This window comes from Schistocerca serialis, chromosome 5 (genome assembly GCF_023864345.2).
Source record: "Schistocerca serialis cubense isolate TAMUIC-IGC-003099 chromosome 5, iqSchSeri2.2, whole genome shotgun sequence".
In the NCBI taxonomy this organism is placed as follows: Eukaryota; Metazoa; Arthropoda; class Insecta; order Orthoptera; family Acrididae; genus Schistocerca; species Schistocerca serialis.
In genome coordinates, this window is record NC_064642.1 from 78,301,744 (window position 1) to 78,316,097 (window position 14,354).

The following is a 14,354-nucleotide window of genomic DNA, read 5'->3' on the forward strand; positions in this document are numbered from 1 at the left end:
TGATTGTCTCTGTGATGGCCATTACGCGGAGAGGTGATCTTTCCCTGCAATTATTACTACTCTGCCAATGGTTGTCATACGGGTGGTGTCTGTTTTGGTCACGATTTGCGTTGTAAGAATAGCCTTGTCGTGTCCAGTTATTATTTCTTTCATCGCAGAATTGTGACGGATGTGACCTGTAATTGTTGTGTTCCTATTTTCGCGTCCGGCGACTGTAAGTGTCAATTTCCAATTCTTGTAACAGTCCCTGAAGAGCTTCAATGTCGTCTTAGCAACGTCCTGCCAAAATAATATGTCGTAAATGTTCAGATGGTTTGATTAAGCAAATGCGGATGAGTTCTGAGGGGCTGTATGGGTTTGACAGGTACTGATTCTTGTGCAAAATGTCTTCAAAATATTTCACAAGACTGGAAAATTCAGATTGTTCGAAATGTTTCATCATTATGATGCTATGTTTTACTCGGTCTTGTGCACCTTGAGACCAATATGCTGAGAGGAAGGCATGATAAAATTCTCCTTCACTGTGACAATCGTGAATGACCGATCGCATTCTTTCAGCTGGTTCATTCTCTACGTAGCCACACATAAATTCTAATCTGTGCTCTAATGACCAGCTGGGAGGAAAACAACGAGAGAATTGATGGAGCCACGCTTGTGGATGAATGTCGTTGCCAGAATTCTTAAATGTTTTGAATTTACGTGTAGTAATGAACAGCTTATAGTCAAAATCATCCTGTCGGTGAGTAGCATATCGGTCACTGTTACGTCGTGCCGGCGGTTCAATCTCAAAATTCGGTGCACCTTGCCAATTTCTTTCATAATTTCCGAAATGCCCTGTGTTAATATTTCGTGGCTTTTCCGTATTTCTAAGTTCCTCTTCCCGTGTTGGAGCGCGAGTGTTCTCTGAAATATGTAATTTTTGTATTACTTGTGCCAACTGATCTTGTACTTCCCGGATTTCTCTTTTGTGTTACGTATTAATTTGATTCTGATTTTGTTTGAATTTCTTAATTTGTTCATACACTTCTATGTCAGTGATGGCTACAGGTCTTGTGTCATTCAGATCATCATCCACCTTTGTAGATAAGTCAGTGAACTGATCCGAAAGTTCGGCTACTTTCTCCGATAGTGAACTTATTTCCTCAGTGTGTTTTTCTGAACCAAGTTTCAGAGTGTCCATTTGTGTTGAAATCATATCTACTGTGTCCTTTAAGTTTTCCTGAGTTTTTGGAAGTAGCGTAACTGAATCGGTAGATGCAACTGAGTCAATTTTAGCCCAGAAGGTCTCATGAACAATGGTTTGCAGTTCTTTTATGGCTGCTTCGTGATTCTGCAATGCATTTTCATGCCGCGAAAACATAGGTTGAAAATGCTCACAAATTTGTGTTTTTACCTCATTACAGACTTTCTGACATTTCGATTCAATGTTATGTAACTCAGTAGTTAAATCTTCACGTGTTTGTTCAAGTGTGGTGTCTAACTTTGGAAGCTTTTGCTGTGCTTGTCTCTGATTTTGTTCCATTGTGTCTAATTGTTGCTGTGTTTGTCTCTGGTGTTGTTCCATTGTGTCTAACTTTTGAAGATTTTGTTCCATTGTGTCTAACTTTTGAAGCTTTTGTCCCATTTGTTGCATTAATTGTAATAACAATGCACTGGTGTCTGAAACATGTTCCTCAGTGCTATTCGGCAATGCATTTGAACCGGCAATATTCGCATTTTGAAAAGCAGAAAATGTGTCTTGATTTATTTGAGAAAACGGCGAGGACGCAAAACCTGAATCTACAGTATTTGCAAGATTGTGTCCTGTCATTTCGGATTCCTGAGGCCAGCTGTTGCCGACCGATCGATCGATAATGCTTCCCTGTTCACTAATTGTTTCACTGTCTACGCTGTTCGTCAGGATAGAAGTCAGGAGCGGAGGGCGTTGTAAAATGAAAATTAATTGAGTGGAATGGACCCAGTTTATTCTTGTAATGATGGTACAGTGGTGCCTACGTAGGGCTGAGCAGCCCCAAGAGGGGTTGCCGTCTGCTCATCAGAGAGGCAGAGGCTAGAGGAGCGACTACTCGGGGCCGAGGTCAGAAGCTAAGAGAGCGCGGAGCTGTTTCCAAGCCGCCCTCGCCGCTCTCGGCCGCGTCCCCACGTGATCACACGATTAGTCTCTGATTGGAGGATTGATTCCGCCAACGCGCCTTGCTAGTAGCGTGCCCCCGTCAGCGCAACCAACCCGTGGGACTTGAGTCTGACCGAGGAGCACGTGGCAGGAATGTGCCGACCATGGTCTTCCGGCCAGCACCTTCCACCACAGTATGCCCACGCCTTCTACGGCCGAACATTATGCATTGAAAATTTATTTAAATAAAATTTTGTCGGCAATGATCCCTCTTGGGGGTCTCCTCCCTGCACATCCTTTCCCCTTCCGAAGAAGGCTCTCTGGATGAAAATGAATGAGCTTATTCTAATCGATTATTCCATTTAAAAAATATATGATCATTATGAAGGGTCCCATAACATAGTGATATTAATATGTGCAAATGTTACAAAGTGGCCTGAAGGGCCTGAAGGAAGGCTCTTGAATAACAAACTTGTGAAGTTGGTGCGACGGCAGTGGGGCGGCGCCATGCTGTGAATGTGTGTCGGCGGTGTCAGTGGTGGTGGGTACCCAGGCGATGATGAGGGGCACCGGAGCACAGCACACTGAAACACTCCACCCTCGTGGGGGTGAGAGAATGCTCCCAGGCCTAATAGTCACAAGGGGGTTTTTCCCCGTAATATTATTTTGAGTTCTTAAATCTAGGATTACAATGGTAATTGCCCAAGTGGGTGAACGAGAACATTACAGAATGACAAAAATTTAAAGAGAAAACAAAATAACTTACATGAGGGTTAAAACTCGACAGTTAAATTGTGATTCCATAGACTTTACATAGAAATACAAATCCATTACAAAATTAGTTCATTGACCTGACACCTAGACTACAACTTAATTCTAAGGGGGGGGTCATGCCTGATCGCATGCACCAAGGTTGGCAGGTAGTTTCAGGTGTGATATTCACCTTCAGGTTGTGGGGGTGGTACTACTTCTCGGAAGGAAGTGAAACATTTGCAAAACCCTCTTTTACAGAGTATCCAGGATACTATAATCAGAATTATTACAGTGATGATTACCGAACCAGCGCTGGGCAATACAACGGTGGTTAATCGCTTGGTTTGGTGCCAATCAGCAATATGTGAGGCCACTCGGTCAAGAGCAACTTGGTTGTGTTCCTGGGTAAGGAGATGATTGATCGATTGGAGTAGATCTGAATCATTGGTATTCGGTAAATTCTTCAGCTTCTCATGGTGATGGATTTTAAAAGTGAGTTCAGGAAGGTATAAGGTAAATGTGGGAATGGTGACATGAAAGGTGGAGTGCAATTGAGCTGATATCCTCATAGAAGCAGCGTATACGTCACATCTAGAACTATTATACACTAGGCCACTATTATTCAGTGTTACCCGGTACGATTCAGTCTCTGCCATTGAACGGTGGCACACGAGGGTGGCGGTGACAGTCTGTGGAACAGCGAACAGAAAACTGTTGCCAACAGGCTGAATTATTGGTTGACGAAGTGAGACTAGAACACGAGGACATGGAGGGGTAGTGGTTTCAGCTAAAAACAGTGACATCTCGCACTCAGTAGTGTTAGTGTGTAAAATTAGCGTGGAGCATAAGTAATGTGTTGTATGGAAGCAACTGGATAGTTCAGCGCGAGTGAGAGTGGCGTGAGTTTGTCGATCCCGACTAACTATTAAAAATTCTTGAGTCTGCCAAACAACATGGTGATGAAGCGTAGCCCAAGAGACTGGAAAAGTGTATATTTGATAGCACTCGTATTCGCAATTTGCGCACGTGATTGGCAACCTCATTCGCATCCGAATACCGTCAGAATTACGGGTAAGTCGGACCTCCAACGCAGCATAGTAAAAGGGGAGGTTGCTTTCCCGCACGGCATAAAGCATTTGTTTAGGGGCCAAAATTTGCGAGGACACATTGTGTAGCATGTGCAAGAAGGGCTCTGAGGGTAACAGATGGGGACTGAGCTTTCCTTGCAGTCCGAGTTGAATGGCCGAGTGTAACATGTGCACGTGTAACTGTGCTGTGTGTATATTAAATAAAAGAATCTGCGTGGTCTTCATAATGTCCAATGTGATAGTTAGATTACGTAATCCCGAGCGAAGATGAGTCCACTCTTGGTTAAAGGATTGTTCAAGTGCACCATAGTGTCGTGTTAATCTGTCGGCTACAACTTGTATTTGTCTAGTTGTGGCTAACAGGTTATTCTCAAGATGTGTCAGGCGCACCTGTTGATGTACCAACACTTCGTGATTAACTTGTGTTTCCGAAAGCGCTTGCTGTGTGTCCAAATCCCAGCGTTTTGCGTCTGTTTCGTCAGGAGTCCCAAAGACAGATTTTAATAACGTACCTCCAACGGGCAACCAGGCTCGTTTGAAACGAGGCAGTGGTACTGCATCCCTAATACTGTTCAATTGACTTCGAAGGGTTGAAATAATTCTAGTCACTTCCCACAAAGATCGGAGAAACTCATGTTCCTTCGTCTGCGTCAAGAAGGTTTCATATTTTGACAGTAGCTTAGCTGCATCATATAAAGCACGGTCTTCCTCTTCTAATAATGTTAGGTTGACATCAGCTAACACAATAGCATAATGTGGAGTATGCACCAGATTGTGACGACGTCCAAAGAGCACGCCAGATGTGGAAGGGTAGACGTGAAATGGAGGCGCCTTAACGGCGACGACGACAACCATTGAGATTAACATGCTGCCCATTGCGGATGATAAATTGACAGCCATTTGAACGGAGGTTGCTTTCAGCTTCCAATGTTGATAACGGTCGACTGCGAGAGAAAGTATTAGTGCCCCTAGAAGTAAAAATTTCCTGGCTTACTTGATGAGTAATTCAGAGATGACGGAGGGGGTACAACGTTGTAGCAATAATTACCTGGCAAGTAGCGACGATGGACCCGTTCAGTCACGCTTACTGATGAAGAAGGCCACGAAGTAGAATCACGGCAGGCAACCAACAGTTTGGCAGCCGTGGGGGTAGCAAGGCGGCAAGACAATGGTGTAATTCGACACCGAGTATCCGCTGATCAATCACGCGTCAGCAAAAAAGACGCTGAACGCGGAGGCAGTACTACGCAGCGCAGACTAAGCGTAACTCGCTGGAAAAATTTTTCTACCTGCTATGGGACGAAGGCCAAGTGTCATCAATTAATTTGAGATTTTGTACGAAGAAAGTTTTTTTTTTTTTTTTTTTTTTTTTTTTTTTTTTTTTTTTTTTTTTGAATGAATAAAATGAGAAGGAATCCTGTGATCGCGGTGTAAACCCGCACAGCCTAGGCACCTCCCACGCATTGGCCACTACGCAGGGGCACCCACCCCGCTAAGGTTCGACACGGCGAGACAGGTGAAGTACTTCATAAATTTCAGAAATAATATTGAGTGGTTTTTCAGCTGTAGAAAACCCGAATGAGGGTAGGACAACTCAAGTTAACTCAATAATCAAAGGATCTTTACTTACAGAAGTGGTCAATAGAAGTCGGAAATGAATGTTAGCGAGAGCGAGTCTGTTGCTCGTGAATACAGAGGCTGGGTGTGAAGCAGTGGAGGCGGCGCAGCGCAGCTTCATCAGCGCTGAGCCGGCAGAGTGCTGAGCTCAGATAACAGCGTCGGAGAGCGCTAGTGGCTCTGCGTCCGAGACTAAGACATTGTAAGTGCAACTTAAAAGTAACAGTTTATTGCAAAGCAATAATACACAAATAGCTGATGTCACAAAGACGTTTGATTCCATTTTAACAGAACAACTTAAGTGTTCAACAGGTAAATTGACTACGTTGTTGATTAAAAGAAACTGCTACTGAACATGACGTACATATGTACGTACTTCCCTTTCCCCTTCCGAAGAGCGGAGGGCATGAACCATAAAAGCCTTGTTCATGTACTTAGTATATGACAATAGAGGTCTGGTAACATCAACGAGTTACACCAAGGCAGTGTGGATATGAACAGTGTGAGTGTGTTGTAAGTTGTTATTGGGCGTATGAAGTGTTGTGTAAATGTGTGACTAATGGTAGCTGATGGTGGATACGAATTGAAGGCCAATAGGTGCTATCAGAGATACTTCCAGTCGAGAAACAATGAAACTTAAAAGGGAATACCGAATATGACACAAAAATAGCGTATAACCATAAAGTGTACTAACATTCATCATAACTATAAATTGATAACAATAAAACATAACATTGAAGTAATAACAATTGACAAGAAATAAAATAAAGGAAATATTTCCCGAACATAAACTTCCGAATCGGATACGAAATCCGCCAGGGGAAGTTGTTTTTTTTTTTTTTTTTTTTTTTTTTTTTTTTTTTTTTTTTTTTTAATCGGTTGACGAAGTGCATAAGGGACTACGTCAGTAAAATCCGACAGTGTGTGTATATAACAACATCGTTCTTAAAAGTGCAGTTTGCACTGTCAGATGGTGAAAAGCAACTAATCCGTTCAGCAACGGAAAAGGCTGCCATCTGGGGAACGGTATCTGAATCTTTGGCAGAATCCGATGATTTTGCAATGGAATTGCCATCTAGAAGAAGGTGGCGTTGTATAAAATGTAATAAAAGAGCGTCTGGGGCTCAGTTCATTTGTGGTTGAGTGCCAAAGGCGTAGTGTGAGCGCAAATTGTCTCACGGAAATTGATGTGTGCATTGTTTTGTGGTCAACCGAGGAGCCTAGGATTCGGTGACGTGTAAGTACAAGTTCGCAGTGCGTATGAGCTACCTGCGAGTGACTCGACTATTAAGTTCAGCAGTCCATTCGTGCAATCTGCAGACTTGGATTGATGATTATATAATTTGCAGGGCAATGGGGCAACCTCCGGACAGTGCTAAGGCAACCTGTCTAATAATTGAGGAGTAGGCAGTGCATTGGAGCTATCTGCGATACCGTGGTTCAGCGGGCCTAAGGGCGTCCGTCTGACTTAATAAGAATTAGTGTAGGCACATGGGTTTCCTGCGATACATGTAATAAAAGTATCAGCGGCGTTATTAGCGACCTGCTGTACTAGGGAATTGTCGACTGTTCAAGCAATAAAAATAGCTCTGAAGCTAGAATAGCATACATGCATAAATAGCGTCACTTTTTGTGCGCGCAGTACATAACACTACATAAAATGAAAATCATGAACTATAAATCAATAGCGCTAGCATAATGACATAATTAAAAACAATGACATATATTGACAGGAAAATAAAAACACAATGATGTATAATAATAATGCTGTAAGTAGTCGGAACGCTCAACGTTAACATGTAACACTGGCCACCTGGGGCTGGCTGCTAGGCTGCGTGTGTGTTAGTTTTAAAACTGACGATAACAAATTGAACTGAAAGGACAACTAGGCACAGTTCCCGTAGCGCTTACATCACCGGCTAATTAGAGGCAAAGTACGTATCTCACAATGGATCATCGGCCGATATTTTGGGGCAAGACTGCAACAAGGAAGAGCAATATCTCGGTGTAAATGGTGGTAAGACTAAAAGACCGGTACTGTCGGAAGAGGGTACCTAACATGTTGTAGGGGCCTCCTCATCGACAGAAGAAGGAAAACAGGATAGAACAATGACCACGGTGGTAGAGTAAAATAAATGGGGAGGGCAAAAATAACTGCGTAGCAACCAAGGAACAATCGTCTACCGATATACGGCAGCCCGGACGATAGGTCGTTTGTGCCTCGTCAGTAGCGTGAAAAACCCGTGGCATTGCATTGGTTTGCCCATATCTGGCCTTGTCCAAGGCAGATAACGTTAAATGTCATCATAGTTCGATGTGTAAGAGGGTTAGGGCTGTAGTTTGTAGCTTATACAATGAATCAAAGCAGTAGTGAAACTTCACTTATAGGATTGGCAGACTAAGGTATGCAGAATAATGTAAATCGTTAAGAACTTCGTGTGATTTATCCAGCTAATGTGAAACAAAACGAGGAAAAGAATTTAAACAATGAATCACATCTATTTAATATTTATGTTAAGATTTATTGGGATGTTTGAATGAATTTTGTTTGCCGTGTCTTCCGGATGCATGAAAGAAACCAGCTTGGAGCTGTTAGCGAGAGCGCAGCGCACGCGTAGGTGCGGAGTAGGCAACGGCACGTCAGCGGTTATGTGAGAAGGCGTGTAGCCGCGAGAGACCGGCCGCTACTGCAGCGACAAATATCACGCGCTTAGCGTGTACCAGAAATAACGATGAATTAGAAATTGCTAATTATCTAGCATAAGAGTTTTTTTTTAAAAGGCTGTTAGTTATATAAAATGATGGTAAATGCATTGTAGTCTGTCATACATGGAGGATAGGGCAGGAATTTCCGGTTTGTTTTTGTAACTACTAGGACGCGCCGCGTGTTGAGACGCTGGAGGCGGCAGCGCACGTGGTGATAAGATACGTCATCGCGCGGAGCGCTGTTACTGGCTGAGAAGGAATGATGGCCGCTGGCCAATTCTCGGCGAGGAGAAGGGACAGCGCTGAAGAGGATGGGAGGCGACGGCTGATGTTTTGCCCCGCCAACAGCTGGTCCCGTAAACAAAGCGTACGAGGCGTATGCATTTCGAGTCCTGGCTTTATCTGTTCCGATTACTTACGAATAGCTGCAGCAAATACAGAACTACGACATATAGTACAATACACTAGACGTCAACGTAACAAGTATTAAGAAAAGCTCGGAGTAAAAATACTCCACATGTACTGGTTTGCCAAATAGATGGCAATAGAGGACATTGAAGAATATTATTCGGAGTTAGCAGCCGCGGTTCTGCCAACACCAAGTGTAATGGTTGCATTTGAAGCAAGTCAGTTGCGTGACGTCTAATGAGTGGCATTGCTTGCAAAACATAAAACATAATCATACATATAAAAATGAGCAAAAATACATGACAGGACTGGAAACTGACAATTGAGAATGGCTGGGAACTCCGTGGTGGCCAGGCACGTCTTGCTTCCAAGTCCCTGGAGAAAATGACTTAAACTAAGCTGCAATAAAACATAACATAAAACTCTAACTAGGCGTTATTAATCACGCGACCTCAACCCATAAGGGTGTCGATTCCGCAAAGGGTATCTACAACCCTGTGGAGGTAATCTCCTCCGTTTTTTATTTCGTTTTTGTTCTACTTGAGGTGGAGGTGACACAGGCGGATCGGGGGCTGCGACCTGTTGTGGTGACACAGCCCTACCGTGGTAAGGTTGCAGGCGGTCAAAGTGCACTATCACCGTACGATCGGTTAATTGCAGTTCTGCATTGACTGGTGAGGTCAACCGTACAATCCGATACGGGCCTTCAAAGCGGGGAGAGAACTTTTTAGTTCGTCCCTTTTTGATTGCCGGGTTTCGTAGTAACACTAAATCACCTGTCTGATAAGTCGGTAAAACAGCATTTTTGTTCTGCCTGTGCAACAGTTTATTAGTAGCTTTGATATTATTCCTCTTTACCTTATACCAGATCGCTTTTAGCCGGCGGGCTAAACCTTTTACTTCCTTTATTTCTACACCTTGAGGTAGTTTGTCTATTTCGAACGGCGAATTCATCGGCCGTCCAAACACAGCTTCGTAAGGGGTATACCCTGTGGATTCATGTATTCGGGTGTTGTATGCCGAAGAAATATACGGTACATATCTGTCCCAATCAGCGTGCGTTTTTGCAACATAATAGGATAACATTTTACAAATTGTACGGTGTACGCGTTCAACGCGACCGTTGGCTTTAGGATGGAAGGGAGTTGTACGCCATTTTTTGATTCTTAATAATTTACAAACTTGTACAAATAAAGCAGACATGAAATTGGTTCCTTGATCCGTTAAAATGGCATCAGGACTTCCAAAAGGTAGTATCACACGATTTACAAACTCCCTCGCCACAGTTTCAGCTGTCATGTCGGGGAGGGGAACCAAAATTAGATAACGTGAAAAGTGGTCAATAATAGACAAAATGTATTTGTTACCTTGTTGCGACTGTGGAAAAGGACCTTGGAAATCTAAAGCAAGAATTTCGAAGGGTGAAGATGCCTGAGGAAGTGTTTGCAGCGGCACTCGCGGATGCCTATTTTGTGCTCGTTGTGCACACGGCAGGCAAGATCTTACATACCTGTCCACATCACGTTGTCGGTATTGCCACCAATAACGTGTCGCAATTCGAGCGTTTGTAGCGCGTTTTCCGCTGTGACATGCTTGGATGGTATCATGGCATTGCCGTATTATACGTTGCTGCAAGCATTCCGGTATTACCAAACGATTCCCATGTGGAGTTCTGCGATACAAAAGGTTGTCTATTACTTCAAATTCTGGGAAGGTGGCGTATCTTTGACATTGAACGTCCACCTGCTGTGCTTCTTTTAACTCTTCAATTGATACCTCATCTGATTCAATGACACGCACTTTTCTGCTTAACGCATCAGCATTTTGATGCAACCGACCAGGCTTGTGCCGAACTTCAAAATCATATTCTGACAGTTTCATGGCCCAGCGCATAAGTTTGCTGCTAGGGTCTTTAAGATTCAATAACCACTGCAGAGCAGAGTGATCGGTAAGAACTGTAAACTTGCGACCATAGAGGTAACATCTAAAATAATTAATTCCAAAAAGAAGGGCAAGCAATTCCTTTTCTGTAGTACTGTAATTAGTTTCTGCTTTATTCAGTTGACGAGAGGCATACCCAACGGGTTTTTCCTCACCATCTTGCACTTGGCTTAGGACACATCCTACAGCAAAATCAGATGCGTCACAAGATAAAATAAAAGGTTCAGCGAAGTCTGGGTAAACAAGCAGAGGTGAACTAGTTAAAATAGTTTTCACTGTTTGAAAGGCGGTCGAACATTCATCCGTCCAAACAAAAGGAGTATCCTTTTTCAACAATTTAGTAAGTGGTTTGGTAATAGTAGCATAATCTTTAACAAAACGGCGGTAATAATTTGCAAGGCCAAGGAAGGATTGTAATTCCTTTAAATTTGTTGGAATAGAAAAAGTGTCTACTGCTTCAGTTAATCGTGGATCTGGTTTGACTCCGTTGGAACTGATGACATGACCTAAGTACTGCACTTGTGATTGAGCAAAAGAACATTTTTCTAATTTTAAGCTTAAATTAGCATTTTGCAAGCGCAACAGTACACTGCGTAGATGTTCAGCATGTTCAGCAATGGATTTTGAAAATATAATTATATCATCAAGATACACAAGGCACATAGTAGGTTTCAACCCACGTAATAGCAGATCTGCAAATCGCTGAAAGGTTGCTGGTGCGTTGCGAAGCCCGAAAGGCATCCTTAAGAATTCATATAAGCCGCCAGGAACTACAAAAGCTGTCTTAGCTCGATCTTCAGGAGCAATTGGAATTTGATGATACCCACTGCGCATGTCTAATGTTGTGAAGTACCGGCAATTGCCCAGACGATCGAGTGTTTCATCGATCCGGGGTAATGGATAATGATCTGGAGTAGTAACTTTGTTTACTGCTCGCATGTCTACACAGAGGCGATAGGATTTTTCTCCGTCTATAGATTTCTTTGGAACGACTACAATTGGGCTAGACCACGCACTAGAAGAGGGTTGTATTATTCCTGCTTCTAGTTGCTGTTGTATAGTTTCCTCTACCACTGACTGAAGATGGTAGGGAATTCGGTACCCTTTTTGAGCTATTGGCCTAGCATTTCCGGTTGGAATCTCATGTTGGATTAGATCTGTTGCTGGTAAATATTTCCTGTCTTCAAACAACCATGAATACTCATTCAACACTTCATTTATTAGCTTTTGATCATGCAATGGGAGATGACTAAGCTTAGCTTTAAACTTATCTGTCAGATGTGACGTGATTGTCAAAAGGTGTTGAGAGGCGGCAGCAGTCTTTTTCTTTTTCAGAGAAGGGGTTCTCTTTGACAACTCATCTTCTGGGATAACCTGTAAGCTGGCTAATACTGTACCACGCGGTATGAAAGCTTGCTTGTGACTAAAATTGTCTAAACACACGGGTACGCAATTTTCTTTCTGTACTTGCTGCGCTTTGCACAGGCTACGTTTTACGTGGACCTGCATCTGGTCGAGAGTTTCATTCTGGCAGAGTGGATCTACCAAGAAATGAACCTCTTCGGATTCACGTATCCCGACAGGCACCCAAAGGATCTTTCCTGTGCCTTCTGGTATCTCCACGGGATTATCGGCTTTTAGCATCGTTACGGGAGACTCCGAAACTTGGGAAACGGATCCCTTTTTCCCAGCTCCGCTCGCCCGCAACGTGCAGTCACGTCCAAAACGGTGCACGTTGTCGCCGAATTGGACGGTATTTAACCTATAGTCAATAACCCCCTGGAAATGACGCAGAAAGTCACTTCCTAGGATGATGTCGTAATCCGTGCGCCTGTTTCGTACAACCTCCATCGTAAAAGCATATTCTGTTGAGTCCAACGTGAACTCAACGCAACAGCTGCCATCAGGTTTCACTATGCCGGGACCAATACCACTGATATGGTACCGCGGCGGTTGCAATGTTCTTTTATCTCTCTTCGATAAAAATGCCAAGCTGATCTGTGCGCCTGTGTCAATTAGCACGCGTATTGGTTTGCGGCCTCTAACACCATCGACAACCACGCTTGCCACCTGCGTGATTCCCTTATCAACTAGGGGGGTCACTATTTTTAACGGGGACCGGGAGGGGTGGCACTTCCTGCCCCGCGGCCGTTTCCCGAATTCTGTGGTTGGTTTGCATTTCGCCTGGAATTTGCAGGCGGTTGTGGCCTACTATTTGGACAATGCACGCTTTGGTGGCCCATGTTCCTGCACTGATGACAATATGGCACGCGACATTGCTCTGCCACATGTCCTTGTCTATTACAGCGCCCACACTTAGTATCGTTCGAAAAGACACGTCGGGGCTCACTTTGCCGCGCGGAGACGGCCACAAATCGGCTCGCCTCCTCTCTCAAGAGTGCTAATCGCACGGCTTCATGTAAGGTGCGGGGGGAAGCTACCTTGATTTCGCCCCCTATTTGAGGGTTTATGCCACGAATAAACACGTCTATCGCACGACATTCTGATTCTTCCAACAGAACTTCGTTACGAGCAGAACTGGCACTTAGTGCGTACGTGTGGCATGCGACGCTTCGAATCCTGTCCGCGAATGCTTCTAAATCTTCACCCGTTTTTTGCTTAAGGGTGGAAAGCAAGTCGCGATAGTAACTAGTACCACGTTTGTCTGTATACCTTTCAATCAACCCTGTTGCAAGGGACTGGAAGGTAGGGGCATTTTTCAAGCTCTCGACCGACTGCACGTAGTTCCGCGCTTCGCCGGTGAGTTTCATTTTCATCACGTTTAAGAGAAATTCATCTGGCCAACCGCAAAGGTTTCCGATGTCCTGGATATTCTGGACAAACGTTTCAATATCCTCGTGCGGCTTTCCAGCGAACGCCGGAATAAACGCTACTGCTGGGAAGCTCTGCACCAAAGTAGAGGTGGCTACTGCCACAGGTGATTCTGCACTAGTGAGTGGTGGAATCACCTGCTTCGGCTGTTCTTCCACTAGCACTGGCTTAGCAACACTAGATTGTGGAGAAGCCATTTTAAGATCATCTATCTGTTGCTTAAGCTCCGCGTTAGTCAGAATTAATTGATTTAACTGGGACTGCAGCGCCAAGAGGGGATCTTCATCCGCTCCGGCTGCTCCTGCCTCCGATTGCTGCCTGGTGATCGGCATGTTACAATAGTGTGGGCATCTACTCCACCGTAGCGTCGCTAGCGACTTACATTATTTGGTGGCGTGCAGACGACGGACGACGGCGGTGTCGACGAGCGGCGGCAGGCGCGTTGATCACTCGTGGGCGCAGCAGGCGGCGGGCGACAGCATGGACAGCTGCGACGGCGGGGCGGCGCGAGGGCCGCACCCCGGACCCTGGCGCAGGCGGTGGCCCGTGGCAGCTACGGACAGCGGCGGCGGCGGCGGCGAGCGTGACTGCATCGCGAACCCTCCTCGGCTCGCGTCCGGCGGCGAACTGCGTCACGCTTGTGGCGCGCTAGTGCGCGGCCACGCACATTCTGCAACGCAGGCGCCCGGCTGGCACGTGCATGGCGCGCCGCAGCCTCGCCACGTTCGGTCTAGTTTCCCTTAATTGCTCAAACTCGGCCACTTCATAGTACTCATACTCAACTGATGAGTTGATTTTACAACCGTAAGGTGGGTCGCATCCCACTTCTGACACCATTTGTTCGTCAGGATAGAAGTCAGGAGCGGAGGGCGTTGTAAAATGAAAATTAATTGAGT